Source organism: Mus musculus, chromosome 5, assembly GCF_000001635.26.
Source record: "Mus musculus strain C57BL/6J chromosome 5, GRCm38.p6 C57BL/6J".
Lineage (NCBI taxonomy): Eukaryota > Metazoa > Chordata > Mammalia > Rodentia > Muridae > Mus > Mus musculus.
Window position 1 is genome coordinate 84,006,168 of NC_000071.6, and position 18,521 is coordinate 84,024,688.

Consider the following 18,521-nt stretch of genomic DNA (forward strand, 5'->3'; position numbering starts at 1 on the left):
TCAATTTTTAAAGGTACATACACCTATAGTAAAAGAGAAAGAGGTTATCAATTTGAAAGGGAGCACATAGTGGTGCTTAAATACAGTATCTGTAAGCAGATGAAGGAGAAAATGGAGGGGAAAATGATATGATGCTATTCCAATTAAAATGATAATATAAAAACAAAGAGAAAAAGAAGCTTATACCTAAAAGTATGAGGAAAGTACATATGTGTGCAGTATTCACTGACCGTGAATCAAGTCTAAGACTTGACCCTGAGGCATTAGATAGGTCTTTCTAGGTTTCAGGCCTCTCTGTGCAATAGAGATTGTAATGCTGTTGAACTCATGATGAGATTATGAAGGCTCACTGAAAAATGCAACGTTCTTAAGAGCTTGGTCTCAGCAGTTACATAATACACGTCCCAATTTGTATACTGTGAGGAGATAATGTCCTCAAGGCACTAGGGGAAGTCCTACTGATAATTCTATCACAGGTATACCATCTCTTAATAATTTGCTAAATCCATCAGTTTGAACAGAATTGCTGCTAGAGTAAAAAAAATTGAGTGAATATCAAGTATATTACCTTCCAAATTACCAGAATCTCCATAAATTCAATTCCTATGTATGTGGTCAGTTTAACTTATCAAGTCATCTGAGTTATGTCATGATGTTTTTTAGGGAAAGTGAAGTTATATAACTATCACCAGAAAAGATAACCACACTGACACAAGGTGGAAAAAAATAGATAAAAGCAGTTCATTTAAACCTGATCTTAACTATCTCTGCATTTTAATTTTCCAGGCTAGAGTTTCTAAGTTAGGAGATAAAAAGTCAGTGAATTGTCAGGAATATAAAAATTGTGATTATGGAAGCATTCTACCTGATTAAACTGTTCTTTAAGTTTTAAAATTGGATGCAAAACTCCCAGTACTTCTAAGTACTGATCCCTTCATTAAATGCTCCCAGTTTATTCCTGATATATGTACAGCTTTTACTACAGAATATTATTTAATATAGCCAATCTATGACTGTGAATGTATATTACTCATGAATTCTAGGTTCCAGGCTCTAGGCACAGTGGATTCCTCTTGCCCTAACTTCATCTTTCCCATAATAAACATTGTCAAACTGGAGTGTCATTGCTTTCTGATGCTTCAAGACCCTGATCATTTCTAATTTTTTTTTATTCTTTAATCTTTTTTTTTTTTTTACACTCCAGTCTTTATCCCCCTCTCAGTGTGGTCTCTGACTGTTCCTCATCCCATTCCTCCTTCCCCATCTCCAAGAGAATGTCCTCACTCTGTTCCCACTCCCACCCCACCAAACCTCCCCACTCCCTGGGACCTCAAGTCTCTCCAGGGTTAGGTATGTCTTCTCTCACTGAGGCCAGGCCTGGCAGTTGTCTGCTGTAAGTATGTTGGGGGCCTCAGACCAGCTCATGTATGCTGCCTCATTAGTGGCTCAGTGTCTGAGAGATCTCAGTTGTCAAGTTCAGTTGACACTGCTGGTCTTTCTATGGGGCTGCCCTTCTCCTCAGCTTCTTCCAGCTTTTCCCTAATTCAACCACAGGAGTCCTGAACTTCAGTCCATTGGTTGAGTGTAAGTATCTGCATCTGACTCTTTCAGCTGCTTGTTGAGCCTCTCCAAGGGCAGCCATGGTAGGTTCCTGTCTGTAAACCATAGCATCTGAAATTTTAAAAGCAATTGGAGTCAAACTTTCCAGAGTATAGGATGAGTAATGAGAAGAACTCAGTGCATGTGGTTAATGGCTTTTGTTCCTGGAGCCTTTCTTATTAACATTTGCAGTATGCATTAACATCTTTCTTTTTTTTCCAATCTTAATTCACTTCCCATTTTTATGTAAATAGTGGCTGACCCCTGGTTCTCAATATGCTATTAAAATGCACACTTGGAAGCATGTGTATTTACTAATTAGAATCACTCCAGGTTTTGCCTGAGCAGTAAGAACAGCATTCCAGAGAGTTAAAGTTTTCTCACTTCTTGTGCTTGCTTAAAGTTCAGTTTTATTTTTTTGTTTGACAGGATTCTGTCCATGTTCTAAATAACATGAAAGATGCTGGAGAACAGTTTAATGAAATATTACTGAAATGAAATGGAAGATTCAGAGCTCGATAAATCTAATATAAATTGGAAACTTGACATTTTGTGACTGATGATTATTTGCGGAACCGATGACATTTTGTTTTGACTGCTATACAGAAGACTTATGCAATATTTATTAATAATATTAGTATAAATTAATTTTGTAATGTTGTCCTATGGGATTTTTCTATTCAAATTGACTTTTGTATTGGCTACTGTTTATATATTTGAAAACTCCATTTTTATTACTTTTGAACCTTTTATAGAAAGATTGCATATTAATTTACTAACTTCTGTATTTTAGCAGAGTAAATATTAACAAATTGGAATTTTGTCAGCATTCATAGATCATGAGATGTATTGCTGAAAGAAAATATCTTATTATTGATAATTTAGGTAGAGTGGACTGCTTTTAAATTTGAAAGGTAATAATAATCATAATAAATATTAAACTTCTTTTTCGTTTTGCTTTGCTATTTTCAGAGCATGTCTTAATAAAGAATGAAAGGAAGGAAGGAAGGAAGGAAGGAAGGAAGGAAGGAAGGAAGGAAGGAAGGAAGAAGCAAGGAAGGAAGGAAGGAAGGAAGAAAGGAAAAAAAAGAGAAAAAAATGGACAGGTAAGTTGATCTTGCATTCATAGGAAGCCTCCTAACTCAACCTCCCACATTTTGGGATTAAAAAAGTCTGAGAAGTCCTTTCTGGATTACCTTGGAGCCTGTCACAGATATGCTAAAAATATGTTTTTCTCATTTTTATTATCAAATAAACATATCAAATATGAATAGATACATCTCAATACAGTCTATGTTATGTGTGTATTTGAAATAAGAAAAGTATAAAATAATATGATTTTTTCTTATAAAAATATAACACATATTCATAATAATGTATAATATAGAAATATAAAATTTAAGGACTGTATACCCATAAACTTGCCAAACAAGAACAACAACAAAAAACTATTTAAATGTTACGTTACACAATACCTTACAATTTCATCTAATATGCTTTGAGCATATTTGTATGTCCCCAAACATGGGACCAAACACAAATAAAACTTTATATTTATAATTGGACTGATGTGCGTAGTGGCAGTATTGTATGAGCAAGTCTTGGTAACAATTGCATCTGATCATAAGGAATTATAAAGTTGTATAAGTTTTATAATGAATACATGGGATGAATATTTGCGCTATGTTGACCCTTATAATATATTTAAGAAGTTATTGCCAATTCACTTTTCAGGCGATGTTGCCATTTTAATGCCATAAGTAATACTGTGAAAATGTTTTTTGTTTTTTTTTATCTTTGTGTTTCCTCAATTACTTTTACTGCATAAATCATTAGAGGTGAAATTACTAGGTCAAAGTCTATGCACATTTTTAATTTTTATGCATATTGCCTTTCAGAGAGGTCAGAAAAATTTCCACCCAGGTCAATGGAGAATGATAGGGCTTATTTCCAGATGCCTGCCCTAATTAAAAGGGAGAGCATGCCCATCAGAAGAAATGATGTCACTCTGTATCTTGCTTTTAAAAATTTTACTCCTATTTCCTGTCATCTTTCAATACATATTCTAGATTTATATTAATGAAAAACTATATTTTTACATATGCATGGCAAATTTCATCATCACATATTAATTAAAATAGCGGGCTTCATTATAACACCTATGTGAGTGTATATAATGCATTTGGATTGCTGTAACTGCTTAATGTATCTTCCTTTTTGTCCTGACACTTCAGCTAGTCCCTTCCTCTAGCTATATAGTCTTTCATTATGCTTTTATCTGTTCATTTACTTAGTTAGTTAACTGGTTAGTTACATGGTTTGTAACACAATGATTTAACTAGTGTGGTTTACATGATGGCTGTTTACTGAAACATGAGCAACTTCTCAGCAGCTATACTGCTTAATACAGTGACTCTCTTGCTCCAGCAGGCATCAGATGGCCATTGCTGCCATCTCCCCCCACCCCACCTCCTCCATTCATGACAGGGATTTTATGTTCTCAATCGTGTTCAAACCATTGCAGATAATCACAGCTGCTGAGTTTATCTCTACAACAGTTCCGTTAGAACAAGAAAACAGTAACTCAGGACACTACTCAATCCTCTGCTTCTAACATTCTTCCTGCCCCTTCTTATACTACATTTCCTGAACTTTAGAGTGGGTAAGATTGCTGTTTCATTGAGGCTAATCACTCCACCATCATCTTTTGTGGTACTTTGACCTATTAGGAGTTTTTGCAGTAATAGTCACCACCTACTCCACAGAGAAGGTTCTCTGACCAAAGAACAACACTAATAGAGTACTGCAAGGACCGTGATATAGCTGTCTCTTGTGAGACTAGGCCGAGGCCTAGCAAACACAGAAGTGGATGCTCACAGTCAACTATTGGATGGATCACAGGGCCCCCAAGGGAGGAGCTAGAGAAAGTATCCAAGGAGCTAAAGAGATCTGCAACCCTGTAGGTGCAACATTATGAACTAACCAGTACCCCAGAGCTCTTGATGCTAGCTGCATATGTATCAAAAGATGGCCTAGTCGGCCATCACTGGAAAGAGAGGCCCATTAGAACGCAAACTTTATATGCCCCAGTACAGGGGAATGCCAGGGCCAAAAAATGGGAATGGGTGGGTAGGGGAGTGTGGGGGGGAGGGTGTGGGGGACTTTTGGGATAGCATTGGAAATGTAATTGACGAAAATACGTAATAAAAATATATATAAAGAATACAATAAATCTACTTTCCGCATGACCTTGAGAAATATTGAACCAGATGCAACAAAATATTTAAATTTTATTATTGTTTTACGCCCATTTATAAACTGGTATAACATGTTATAAAGGGTCTTTTGTTTACTGAATGAATGGCTGTGCTATAAGGATGTTTTTAATAAACATTATTTTAAATATACTTGTGTAACATTAAAAATAAAAATAATCATATCCCAAAATGGCTAGAAGACAGTATTCTTACACTTTGATTTTATTCTCCATGATTATGTATGTGAGTGTGTTTCTGAGTACTTGCTGATGAGAGTATATGCCAATGGAGACCAAAAGAAAGGCCTGGATCCCTTAGAACTAGAGTTACAGCAATCATGATAACAGACAGGATACTTGGAAACAAACTCACAGACTCGGGGTGATTGAAACAGCAATGCAAGTACTTAAGTTATCTGTGCTGGTGGAAAAAAAGGGGGGGATTTTCAAAGATTACAATAATTACTAAATGTCAGAAAGATATGCCAATTAGCATGACCTTGCTCATGCACTCTGTATATAACAGTGTAATATTCACATGGCAATTCAAAAACATGACACACAATTCATTTAAAACTGGAATGAGTTTTTGTTATGTAAAATGTACTCATAATTTATATGTTCAGTTTCACATCTTGAATATTGCTTTATAATTTTTAAATGTATTCGATGAATTATTGAAATGCCTACCAGAAAATATGAGTGACATGCTCAAATGACCTGTCTGTAATACAAGAAACACAAGACCAGAAACCTGTGTAAATGTGTACCTGCTAATTAAGGAGGGAACCAATTAAGAAAAAGTATTGTAAAGCAAGAAATAAGAGGCAGCAGAGAAATATAAGTGTTCTAGTGTTTTTAGCAGATGAGGCTGTACCTGGAGTGGAACCAATGGGAGGGAGATTGGAGTAAAATGAAGAAATGAAGGAGTATCAGGAAGTTTTCTCCTTGAAGATCACTATACATATGCAAAAAGATGGAACTTCACTCATGTAATTAAACAATTGCAAGGATAAAGCAACAAATATATCAAAATATTTATGATGCATTCCTTGATTACTAGTGAAACATTTTTATAAAGAAGGCTTTCTAATTACCAACTCAGTATGTTAAAATAATTTTATATAGGGTGGCCACAAGGAAATCTGTATGTGTCACAGAGTATGACATGAAAGGTCATATAAACACCATCATAAAAATGTGTAAGTGTGGGTTTGTAGTGATTCAAGAGAAGGTGTAAAGAATGTAAGAGCCAAAGGATAGGCAGATGTGCACCGCAGTTGCCTTCTAAGCATAAGTAATAAAGCCTTTGCATACACGATCTCACAATGCTCTACTTATCTGCATAGCACCTGCACAAGATAGGGAGCTCAGCATTCCATCCTAATCGGAGAGGGGCACATGAGAAAAGCTAACATCCGACTCTAGAGAAGGCATCAAGTGTCATTAGAATCCTTTCATACTTATTTTTAAAAGTCTACAAGCCTGTCTTACTTTGATAGAAAACATTTACAAATGTTTGGTGAGTAGTATAGCTGGGTCTTCAAAAAGATTTATTTCCAATTTACTGAGGAACTGCCAGACAGATTTCCAAAATGGTTGTACCTGTTTGTAATCCCACCAGCAATGGAGGAGTGTTCCTCTTTCTCCACATCCTTGCCAGCATCTGCTATCACTTGAATTTTTGATCTAAGCCATTCTGACTGTTGTGAGATAGAATCTCACAATTATTTGGCTTGCATTTCCCTGCTGAACATTTTTTAAGTGCTTCTTGGCCATTCAAGATTCCTCTGCTGTGAACTCTCTGATTACCTGGTACCCCATTTTTAATTGGGTCATTTGGCTTTTTTGAAGACCCAGCTATATCACTCTTGGGCATATACCCAAAAGATGTCCCACCAAACCACAGGGGCATGTGTTCCACTATGCTCACAGTGGCCTTATTTGTGATAGCCAGAAGCTGGAAGAAACTCAGATGTCCCTCAAACGAGGAATGGATAGAAAAAATGTGGTTCATTTACACAATGGAATACTATTCAGCAATAAAGAATGAGGACATCATGAATTTTGCAGGCAGAGGAATGGAACTAGAAAATTTCATCCTGAGTGATGGTACCCAGACCTAAAAGGACATACACGGTATGTATTCACTAATAAGTGAATACTAGCCAAAAAGCACAGAATAACTAGGATAAAATCCATAGAACTTTAGAAGTTTAACAAGCAGAAAGGCCTAAGTGAGGATACTTTAATTCCACTTGGAAGACAGAAGAAAGTGGTCATGGGAGACACAGGGAGGGAAGGATCTGGGTGGGAGAGGGAAGAGGGAGGGGAAAGGGGAAACAGGATTAGATGTGGTAGGGGGACAGGAGAGAAGACCAGAGGGCCAACAGAATGAATAGAAATATTCACCCTGGGGGTGGGGGTGAGAGGTCTTTCTAGAAAGTATCAGAGACCTGAGAGGTGAAAGACTCTCAGGACTCAATGGGAGGGAACTTAGATGAAATGCACAACAGTTGGGAGAGGGTATTTGTAGAGTCCGCCTCCAGTAGAAAAACAGGGCATCAAGTAGAGGGATGGGGTTTCCAAGCCAGTCAAAATTTCTGACTCAGAGTTGTTCCTGTCTAAAAGAACTGCAGGGACAAAAATGGAGAAGAGACTGAGGGAAAGGCAGTCCAGTGACCAGCCCAACTTTAGATCCATGTCAAGGGAAGGCTTCAAGGCCTGACACTATTACTGATTCTATCGTGTGCTTACAGACAGGAGCCTAGCATGGCTGTCCTCTGAGAAGCCCAAACTGCAGCTGACTGATAAAGACACAGATACTTACGCCCAACCATTGGACTGATGTCAGGGACCCCTATGGTTGAATTAGAGGAAAGATGGAAGAAGTTGAAGGGGAGGGCAATTTCATAAGAAGACCAACAGTCTCATCTAATCTGGACCCCTGAGATCTCTCAGACACTGAGCCACCAACCAGGTAGCATGCACTAGCTGGTCTGAGGCCCCCAACACATATGTTGCAGTGGACTGCCTGGTCTGCCCTCAGTGGGACAGGAGGGAAGGCCCCAGTGATGGGGGCAGGCCTGGTGAGGGAGGAACATGTTCTAGGAGAGAGGTGGGGCAGAGGAGTGGGATGAGAAACTGTGGTAGGAGTGGGTGGGACCAGCATCAATTCTTCAAGCACAATACAGTGTTTCTTCACAGCAACAGTGGGGAGTACACCAGAGAATTGTGATCAGAACACAAAACAAAACACACAGATGAAAAGATTTTTATGAGTATTTTTATTAGATATTTTCATTATATACATTTCAAATGCTATCCTGAAAGTTCCCTATACCCTCCCTCTGCCATGCTCCGCTACCTACCCACTCCCACTGGAGTATAAAAAATAAAATAATAAGAAAACAAAGTTTTGTGAGGAAAAACAATTTTAAACATCACTCTAATACACAAAATCTTAACTCTTCTCCTGCTCAAATGGAGTAGTCTATATCTCTTAGTAGGATACAGTTTCCCTAAACACAAAAGTAATAGGAGGGAACTATTGCCATTTAAATGTGTACATTTGTAAGTCCTCTGTATGAGCAACAAATGCTGGCAGAGCCCTGTGGAGACTAGAAGTAAGCATCAGATACTCCAGAACTACTGGTTTTAGAGAGCTATGTGCATGCATGAATGCATGTGTGCATTCGTGTGTGTGTGTGTGTGTGTGTGTGTGTGTGTGTGTGTGTGTGTGTGTGTGTGTATGTGTGTGTGTGTGTGTGTGTGTGTGTGCGTGTGTGTATGGTGGTAGTGGAGGACTGGACTTGAGCAATCTTAGAGAAAAACAAGTAGTTTAAATCACTAATCTAACTTCCTACCCATCTGATCTTTTTTCTTATCGTCTTCAAGTTCAAGTTCAAATAACTGTCATTTTATTACTTCATATTTCTGAATCATTACTATCTGATGACAATTTTGAAGATAATATGAGTTTATGCTTCAAGAACACCAGTTATTGGAAAGACAGCATTATTTAAATACTATGTAGTCAGCACCCAAGTCATTAAACTACATCTGCTTATTTCACTAGAAGACAGTATTCCTCTTCTCCTGGACTCTTTTACTCTCTTGCTTTTAAGCTGAAATAAGTGAAGGAACTCTTTCTAGGTAGACGAAGGCTTTTGGTACAACCTTTAAGAGCACCAATTCTTCACGTACAATACAGTGTTTCTTTATAACAACAGTGGGGAGTACACCAATCAGAGAATTGTGATCAGAAAACAAAACAAAACAAACAGATGAAAAGATTTTTATGAGTATATTTTATTAGATATTTTCATTATATACATTTCAAATGCTATCCTGAAAGTTCCCTATACCCTCCCTCTGCTCTGCTCCCCTACCCACCCACTCCTGCTTCTTGGCCCTGACTTTCCCCTATACTGGGGCATATAAAGTTTGCAATACCAAGGGGCCTCTCTTCCCAGTGATGGCCGATTAGGCCATCTTCTGCTACATCTGCAGCTAGAGACATGAGCTCTGGGGGTACTGGTTAGTTCATGTTGTTGTTCCATCTATAGGGTTGCAGACTCCTTCAGCTCCTTGGGTGCTTTCTCTAGCTTCTCCATTGGGGGCCCTGTGTTCCATCTTATAGATGACTGTGAGCATCCACTTCTGTATTTGCCAGGCACTGGCATAGCCTCATATGAGACAACTATACCAGCAAAATATTGCTGGCATATGCAATAGTGTCTGGGTTTGGTAGCTGATTATGGGGTGGATCCCCGGGTGGGGTAGTCTCTGGATAGTCCATCCTTTTGTCTTAGCTCCAAACTTTGTCTCTGTAACTCCTTTCATGGGTATTTTGTTCCATATTCTAAGGAGGAATGAAGTATCCACCCATTGGTCTTCCCTCTTCTTGATTTTCTTGTGTTTTGCAAATTGTATCTTGGATGTTCTATGTTTCTGGACTAATATCCACTTATCAGTGAGTGCATATCTAATGACTTCTTTTGTGATTGGTTACCTCACTAAGGATGATATCCTCCAGATGCATCCATTTGTCCAAGATTTCATAAATTCATTGTTTTTAATAGCTGAGTAGTACTCCATTGTGTAAATGTACCACATTTTCTGCATCCATTCTTCTGTTGAGGGACATCTGAGTTCTTTCCATCTTCTGGCTATTATAAATAAGGCTGCTATGAACATATGGATAATAAAAAAGATTTTAATGAGATTTGGATCTAATGTTTCTGAGAAAATGTAAGAAGGAAGCAATTTGATTTTCCCCAATATGTTCTATATTTGAGTATGTTATTTTAAAAAAAATTGCCAGACTTGGTGGTCCACAGCTTTAATCCCAGCACTTGAAAGACAGAGATAGGAGACACTCCATGATTTCAGGGCCACTCTGGTCTAAGTCACAAGCTTCAGTGCAACCAGAACTGTAGAGAGAGTCTATGCCAAAAGCAACCAACCACCTAACTAACTAAAGCAGCAACATTTGATTTTATGAAGAAACACTGTATCACATTTTCCAACAATGTAAAAATTTACAACAGATTAGTGACATTCTCTATAAATCCATACAATTCAAAGAAACTAAAATGTTTTATAGAATATAATAAAGCTCTAGAAACATTGAAATTGTTTAATTACAACTGTTGTATTTCTATAGACTTTGTATTTCATAAATCATTTCAGGGAAAAATGAAGCAAAATAATATAAAGCCAATTAGACTCTACTAAACAAAGTGACAGAACATCAAGTACATATGTGGATCAAGAGTAAAGTCTGCTTTAGCTCTCTGGAACATTGTTAGAGCACATAGCATGGCTGTGTAGTTTACTGAAGTTCTTCACAAATTTCTGATTCTAACTACTTTCAGTACTCTATTTAGAGCCAATTCAACAGTTCTTTAAAATGAACCACTGCATTTCATGATTATTGAGAATAAAATTAAAGTGTATATAAGTAAAATGTATTGTTTAATACAGCAAAGCACAAAAGAAAATTTACAAAAGTAAATGTAGTGTTCAGTAAAGAAAGGGGTGGACAAACTTACAAATACCAAATTTCAATTGTTTACAGAGTTTTCAAGTACACTGTTACTGAAATAAAGCTAAGAAATTTCTAGTAAGTCATTAATAGTAAGAATTTAAGTAATTGTGCCTGTAAGCATCATTTTTTAAAACAAACTAATGAGATATATTTCACTGAATGATCATGTTTGCAATCAAGACCTTTAAAAATTCTTTAATTCTTCATTCTGGTGGAAGAAATCATCAAATTTTATTTTAAGTTTTGGTTACCTCTGCTTCAGTGTCTTAATTCCAATAATGATTGAACACTTATACTTGAGTAAAAAATTCTGATTAAAAAATGAATTTCAACTATATTTGCATAAAACTTTGATATTCAAAACATAATTTTAGTCCTCTATTAATTTGTCAACTCTTTCAAAAATACTCTTCCTTTCCAAATATACCCTTATACTCTGTCATCTTGATTGCTAATGTGTTTACATTATAAGAGAATATTCTATGGGACTTATGAAATGCCTCATTAATGTCCTAGGGACAAAAACATGTGGACATGAGTTTTCATCATCATCATATATTTATACTGCTATTCATGGTTTTTCACACCTATAGTTTTAATACTGCAGAAAAGGAAACAGACAGACTTGGACAATCACTGGCCAGCTAGTCCTGTCAACTGCAGGAAGTTATGGTGCACTCAGACTCTACTACTTTAAAATACCCAGAAAAATAAAAGTTGCTTAAAATTAATTGCTGATGTTTATACCCATGCTTATATACAAGTATACTCAAAGATGTATTCATAAATATCATAACATATGCATTGCACAGACATAGGCACACACACACACACACACACACACACATATATATAAATAAAGAGTGGGTAAGTGAAGATGAGAGAGGGGGACAGAGATGGTGGGGGAGAATGAGGAGAGAAGAGAGGAGGCAGTAGAAGAAGAGGCAAATGTGTGCTTAGATTTTTTTCAAAACCTACCTTAAGAATGTTCCTTAAAAGCTTCAACCTCGTTTTTTAGCCTGCTGTGGACTGGTCTCAGTTGGATCCTCCTCAATCCGCGGGAGAACTCAGGGTTTCGAACAGGTGGGCAATTGAGTTGGTGAATCAAAATGGGTGACAAACAGACATGACACACGGGAGTGTGGATCTGAATGTATTTTGTCTCAAAGTGAGCACCAGTCTTATAAGTGACTTTTACACAAAAGAGAGGAATGCCTACAAAGGACTGGCAGGAACCAACTGGGATAAAATTCAATGTTAAGGAACTCACACAATATGTACTCACTGATAAGTGGATATTAGCCCAAAAACTTAGGATACCCAAGATATAAGATACAATTTGTTAAACATATGAAACTCAAGAAGAACAAAGACCAAAGTGTGGACACTGTGCCCCTTCTTAGAATTGGGAACAAAACACCCATGGAAGGAGTTACAGAGATAAAGTTTGGAGCTGTGACGAAAGGATGGACCATCTAAAGACTGCCATATCCAGGGATCCATCCCATAATCAGCTTCCAAATGCTGACACCATTGCATACACTAGCAAGATTTTGCTAAAAGGACCCAGATATAGCTGTCTCTTGTGAGACAATGCCAGGGCCTAGCAAACACAGAAGTGGATGCTCACAGTAAGCTATTGGATGGATAACAGGGCCCCCAATGGAGGAGCTAGAGAAAGTACCCAAGGAGCTAAAGGGATCTGCAACCCTATAGGTGGAACAACATTATGAACTAACCAGTACCCCTGAGCTCTTGACTCTAGCTGCATATGTATCAAAAGATGGCCTAGTCGGCCATCACTGCAAAGAGAGGCCCATTGGACTTGCAAACTTTATATGCCTCAGTACAGGGGAACGCCAGGGCCAAAAAGTGGGAGTGGGTGGGTAGGGGAGTGGGTGGGGGAGTGTATTGGGGACTTTTTGGATAGAATTGGAAATATAAATGAGGAAAATACCTAATAAAAAATAATTCTAAAAAAAAAGTCAATGTTAATAACTTCTTTCAAAAGCAGCCCCACCTAAGGTCAGCTTAATCTTAGAAGTCAGGGGCAAGGGCATTGTGCCCTTGCCATAGTTCCAATTCTAGTCTATTGTATAGTCCACCTTCCCCCTAGGCCATTGTAAATTCCTGTGTATGGGTGTAGCTCAGCTATCTATAGTTCTAAGTATCTACTCTCATTCCTCCTTAGACCACAACCTTCCTTCTTCCTAGACAGTGGTAAATTCCTGCATATTGGAGTAGCTTGCCCTGAGATGTCTAACTCTATGCAGTAGATAGTAATGCCTGATTTCTTTCACCATCTTCCTTACAATACTAGAGGCAAATCTTAACGTTACTGAATAGACAACATTCTTACTGAATTCAAACCCATGGTTGGCTCAAGGACTGCCTAGGACTGGTGAGGAATCTAACTTAGCTATGTGTCAAAAATCAATCCTTAAAGGCTTTATAATATATAATATAATAAAGCAATACTAATGGAAAGCACACAAATCCGTTTACCAACTAAGGCAAGGACATATTTTGAGCATTCATTATTACAGGATGCCAGGGTTCCAGGGGACTAAGTTTCCGTGAACTTTTCACCTCGCGACTATGTCCAGGCTTTTCAACCTGTCACAAGGGTCACTACTGGAGTGGATGTGGCATTAGCCCATCAACCAAAGGCAAGGGTGAAAGATGGTTAATAGGACAAAGGGATATGGACCTGTTTAGAAGTAGTTCTTTAGGACAATTCTCATCTTTCTTGTTGGGATATCAGAAGTCTAGTCCAAAATATTAAATACAAATCAATAGTGACCATCAACTTCAATTGGCAAACACCAAACACAAATCAGTAGCCAGAGAAGCAGTGAGGCTTCACAAAATTGGCATGAGTCTGTGGAAGCAGCAAAAAGCAGCTGGGATAGCATAGAAAGTTGTTTGGCACCTTTCTCCCTATGAAGTCATGACAAGCAAAGATCAGTGAAGACCAGCAAAGTGTTGTGAGGCACACCAATGTAAGAGTGTCATCAGTGAAGACCATTGAAGCATTGCAAGGTGAGCCAACTCAAGAGTGTTACTCACTGTTTGTTGGGTTCTACTTAAACTCTTTCCAAACATTACATGTCCTCTCAAGTGTTTGCCTCAGCAAAATATTCTTTCATATGTGCTTCAGCAAAGCATCTTCTCAAGTGTCTGCTTCAGCAAAACATCCTCTCGTAAGACAGCTGTCAGAAAAATCACATGATACTACTGAGTCCTCAAAGAAACCAGAAATTTCCACTGAGGCAGAGGACAGAGTCAGAGTAGGAGTTGGGGCAGGGGCAGGGGCAGGGGCAGGGGCAGGGGCAGGGGCAGGGGCAGGGGCAAGATAGGCAAGTTTTCTGGATATCTCCTGTAAGTTTCATGTGTCATCTTGGACTGACTATTGTATCAATATATTTGGTTAAATTTTTTCTGGACATTTTGTGAAGGCTTTCTTTGAGTGAAATTAATATTTAAATTCACAGATTTTGAGTATTGCAGGCTATCTTCCTTAAGGTGTTAGGGCCTCACACATTCAATTCAAGGCTTTAACAGAACACAGTCTGACTTCCTGAGCAAGAAAAAAAATGGCTAGTAGAAGATTCTGGATTTTTGAATATCCAATGAGGCTGTTCTGGTAGGGCCCAACAGAGATTTTACATAAGGTATAAGTAGAAGACAAAAGGACAGCTTTCTTTGTGAACAGTATTACAAATTCTTAAATGTCAAAGCAAAGTTCTACTGTTCTCAGGGAAGGATCAGGGACAAACAAACACAAAAAGCTTTAAAGAAAGCTTTCGTTCAAATATCATTCAATAGAGACTACTTCATAACAGGCCAGAAGGTTTCCACGTGACCAGAACTGCTCATGAACTAGGTATTGTCTAATCCACAAAGTGATAAAAGTTAGATGTGCATAAGAGAACTGTCATATCAAATTGAAATGGTATAAATCCAAATAGGTCACGAAGCCCAAACTGTTCTATGAGGATATAGTTTTCAATATCAAAATTCTTATGTCTTCTAAACTGCTTTATCTTTTCTGCACAACACTGATAGTGTCAATGGCTATATTCGAAGACCAGCTAGTTGGTCACAAAAAAAGAGAGCTAGGACTGATTCCCAGACAGTCTTCCCAGACGTGTAAGTGCTACCTAAAATGGGCTGTAGCACTACAGTCTATTTGGGGGAAACATGTCAGTGTTAAGGTGAAGGTAAATCCTCCCAGTGAGCACAACTTCCACAGTGTACCTCTTCGTGATACTCAGAAGAAAAAGTTTCAAATGCACATAAGAATTCATGGGCTACTGCCAATAGTTTGGTAGGATAATCATGAAGTGTAAAGCATGTAATATGGTCAACTGTGGGGGTCAAGATGTATGAAGGAGATATATGCAGATTTATATCTCTCAATGGGGAAAAAAGGCATTTTTAAAAATTTCTTTTCAAGTATTTGCAAAAAATTGACCTCGGGTGCAAAGGGAGGATTGTATTCATCAAATAGACAGGACTATCCATTTTATAAATAATAGTAAATGTCTTCCACATCCACCTCCATCATGGTTAAAAATAAGTTATAGAAAAAGTAGTTATGATGGCAGGGATCCCATGTACACAGGGTCCTATAAACATGGACATTGATACACCAAAACTAACGAACTCTAATCATACTTTACCCACTAAAATTGTACCTTTTTTCAGGGTGATAAAACAGTTTGTTACATTGAATTGTGTTCAAGAGCAGAAGTGTTGGTTCTTGTTAGAATGTGAAGTAACTCTGAATATGACTTTATCTTCCCAAATCTACATTGGCTTTGCTAAAGCAACTATCATAAACTTATAAGATGCCTTATGGACTGAAAACACTGTCTTTTCAACATTGCTTCCCATCTGTGAAGTTGTTTCTGCAGGCCTCTTTGTGGAATACACTGTTCTTACTGTATTCTCTATCTCCCTGAATCACTTCTCTATAAAAAAAAAAAAAATCACTTGAAGAAAATACATTAACCACACTAACTGGGTTGAGCTTTCTTGAGGATGACAGTTGCATACTTAATCACTCAACCACTATGATTAATACAGTACTGACTTATTAATATTTCTCTCATAGCCAGTATTCATAGGTCTAGGTATCAAAGATTAGAAATCAATGTAAATCACTCATTGTTACCCTATTGACACATTAGGAAAATCCTTTGAATCATTGTTATATTTGGCTAGTAAAAGCCCTCAATTACTAAAGGATGAATGAATTTTTCCATAAAGAGCTACAAAAATTCCATTGAGTTAAAAATTAAGACCTTAACTGGACCAAATTGGAATCTCCATGCTTCTAGACTAAGGGGAAGAAAGAAGGAGAGGATGTAGTGATAATCCCTGGAAGAGTCATCAGACTGTTATTTCACAATAACACAATACAGAGTATGTCTGTAGCACCAGGTATCATCTAGCATATCATTTAGTATTATTCCACACTGATACTAAAATCAATTGAAAACTATATCCACAGAGTTCAGTCAAGAATATGAATAGCATGAACCTTCAAGATCATTTTAGCTCATCCCACAAGATAAAGTACTGCAGCCAGATGTTGTCCTTGGTGAAAGAGAAAGGATTACTGAACGTATCGTGAGCAAAATGGTTATAAATATGAGCAACATGCCCATGAGAATTGGACAATTATAAAAGGAAGAATCATCATCATTGATTTTCCTTACTTGTTTTATTAGGAGCCTTGAATTTGGAAATGAAATATAATTTGAGGAAGGGTACATGGGTGATAACTTTGAATTGTTAATTTCATATGTCACCCCCACAAGAATAACACACCAAGGCCTGGTTCCCAAACACATTGCATGTATCTCTGAAGGTGACTTCAAATTGCTTAATACCTAAGTTAGTAGGTTTTGAATACTTTAGACATTCTTATGAAATATAGATAGGCCTCAGTCAATCACTGAAAGTGTATTGCTATTTCAAGGTAGGAGGAACTCAGTCCTCCAAACAAAAGGACTCAGATGCAACAAACGTATACTTTTTTGAAAAATATATAAAATTTTATATTCTGAAGTTTTATGACATCTTCTTACATGTCCTTGTCCTTTCTTTTCATGTGTTCTCTCCTTATTGTTTTACCCCTTCCTTTTCTTCCTCCAGATAGAACCTATTTTCCCTAACCAAGATCCCTTTTCCTTTCCTATGACATAATTATAATATCCTTTCTATTTTCTGAGTTTCTGACTTTCTATTCTTCCCTTTTCTGACCCCTTTTCTAATTTGTAACCTATGAATATAGCATATATACAGATGTATAATTTGACCTTCCCAATTACTAAGACAAACTCTTATAAACTGAGTAGATATAAACAAGTTTAATTTCCTATAATACAGTCTGGAAAAGACAATGGCCGACTCTTGTTTTCTGGGTCATGTCTACCTGTGTGTGTCTGTATAGGGTGCAGCTTTATAATGTCATAATCCATGAAGAACAGGAATCTGTGTCCATCATGAATCATTTCCAAAAGAAATCCATGAAATCAGGAAGGTTACACAATCTTTTTAGTTCTGCAAGGACATCAATCCATTGTTTACTAATATGCAAAGGGCATCAATTAAAATATGTGTCCTTTGATAGAGAAATTGATAATGGCAGAAATGTGTGGTGGAAATCTCTTTCCTTTAATTTTGTGGTGAACATAAAGCTACTAAAATTTTAATAAATAGAAATTTTTTCAAGTCAGAAATATAATCAAAGATATATCTATCAAAGAGAAAGAGAGAGAGAGCGACAGAAAGAAAGAAAGAAAGAAAGAAAGAAAGAAAGAAAGAAAGAAAGAAAGAAAGGAAGGAAGGAAGAAAGAAAGATTATGAACATGCTGATATTAAGTGAATTATTTTGCAAAGGAAAATATACAATGTCTCAGGAAGGGCTGAAATACAAAAAAAAAAAAAATGTTTGCCTAGTCATTCCCCATGGGGATATAGAAACAACTACTATACTTTTTATTTTCCATTCCTAATGTTCTCTGTCTCAGTCTCTTTCTGTCTGTCTCTATCATGTGTGTGTGTTGCTGTGTTTGCGTGTGCATGAGTTTTGACTGGATTGCAGAGAGATAGCTCAGATTTATCCTTAATCATATTACAAGAACACCCAGCTTCTTGTTGGATAAAATCATTATGATGGCTGGATGTTTAAATGCTTTACGTGTGAATTTTCATACTAAAATACACTGCTATTGTTTTGCGTTGCTTCAGAGTGCCAAAGGCTTGAAAGAATTTTTGCTAGACTTTACTGTGTATATGAATCACAAAATCATCATGACAAATGCAACTCTAATGTGCATTTCTCAGAATGTCCAGTTAGATATATGCATAAAAGTATACTATTCTTTGTACCAGCAAAAGAAAATGTGCCATCCTGCCATCCTAAACTATAATTCTTATTCTCCAATTCCACAGAGGTAGATTCGATCTTTTGCAGGTAAAAATTCAGTAGATATCTTCTACAATAGAAAAAGTTAATATAAAACCTAGATCTGATAATAGTCACTAAGTAACCCAGCTCCCACCAATTTCATGTAAATCATAAATGATCAAGATAATTTC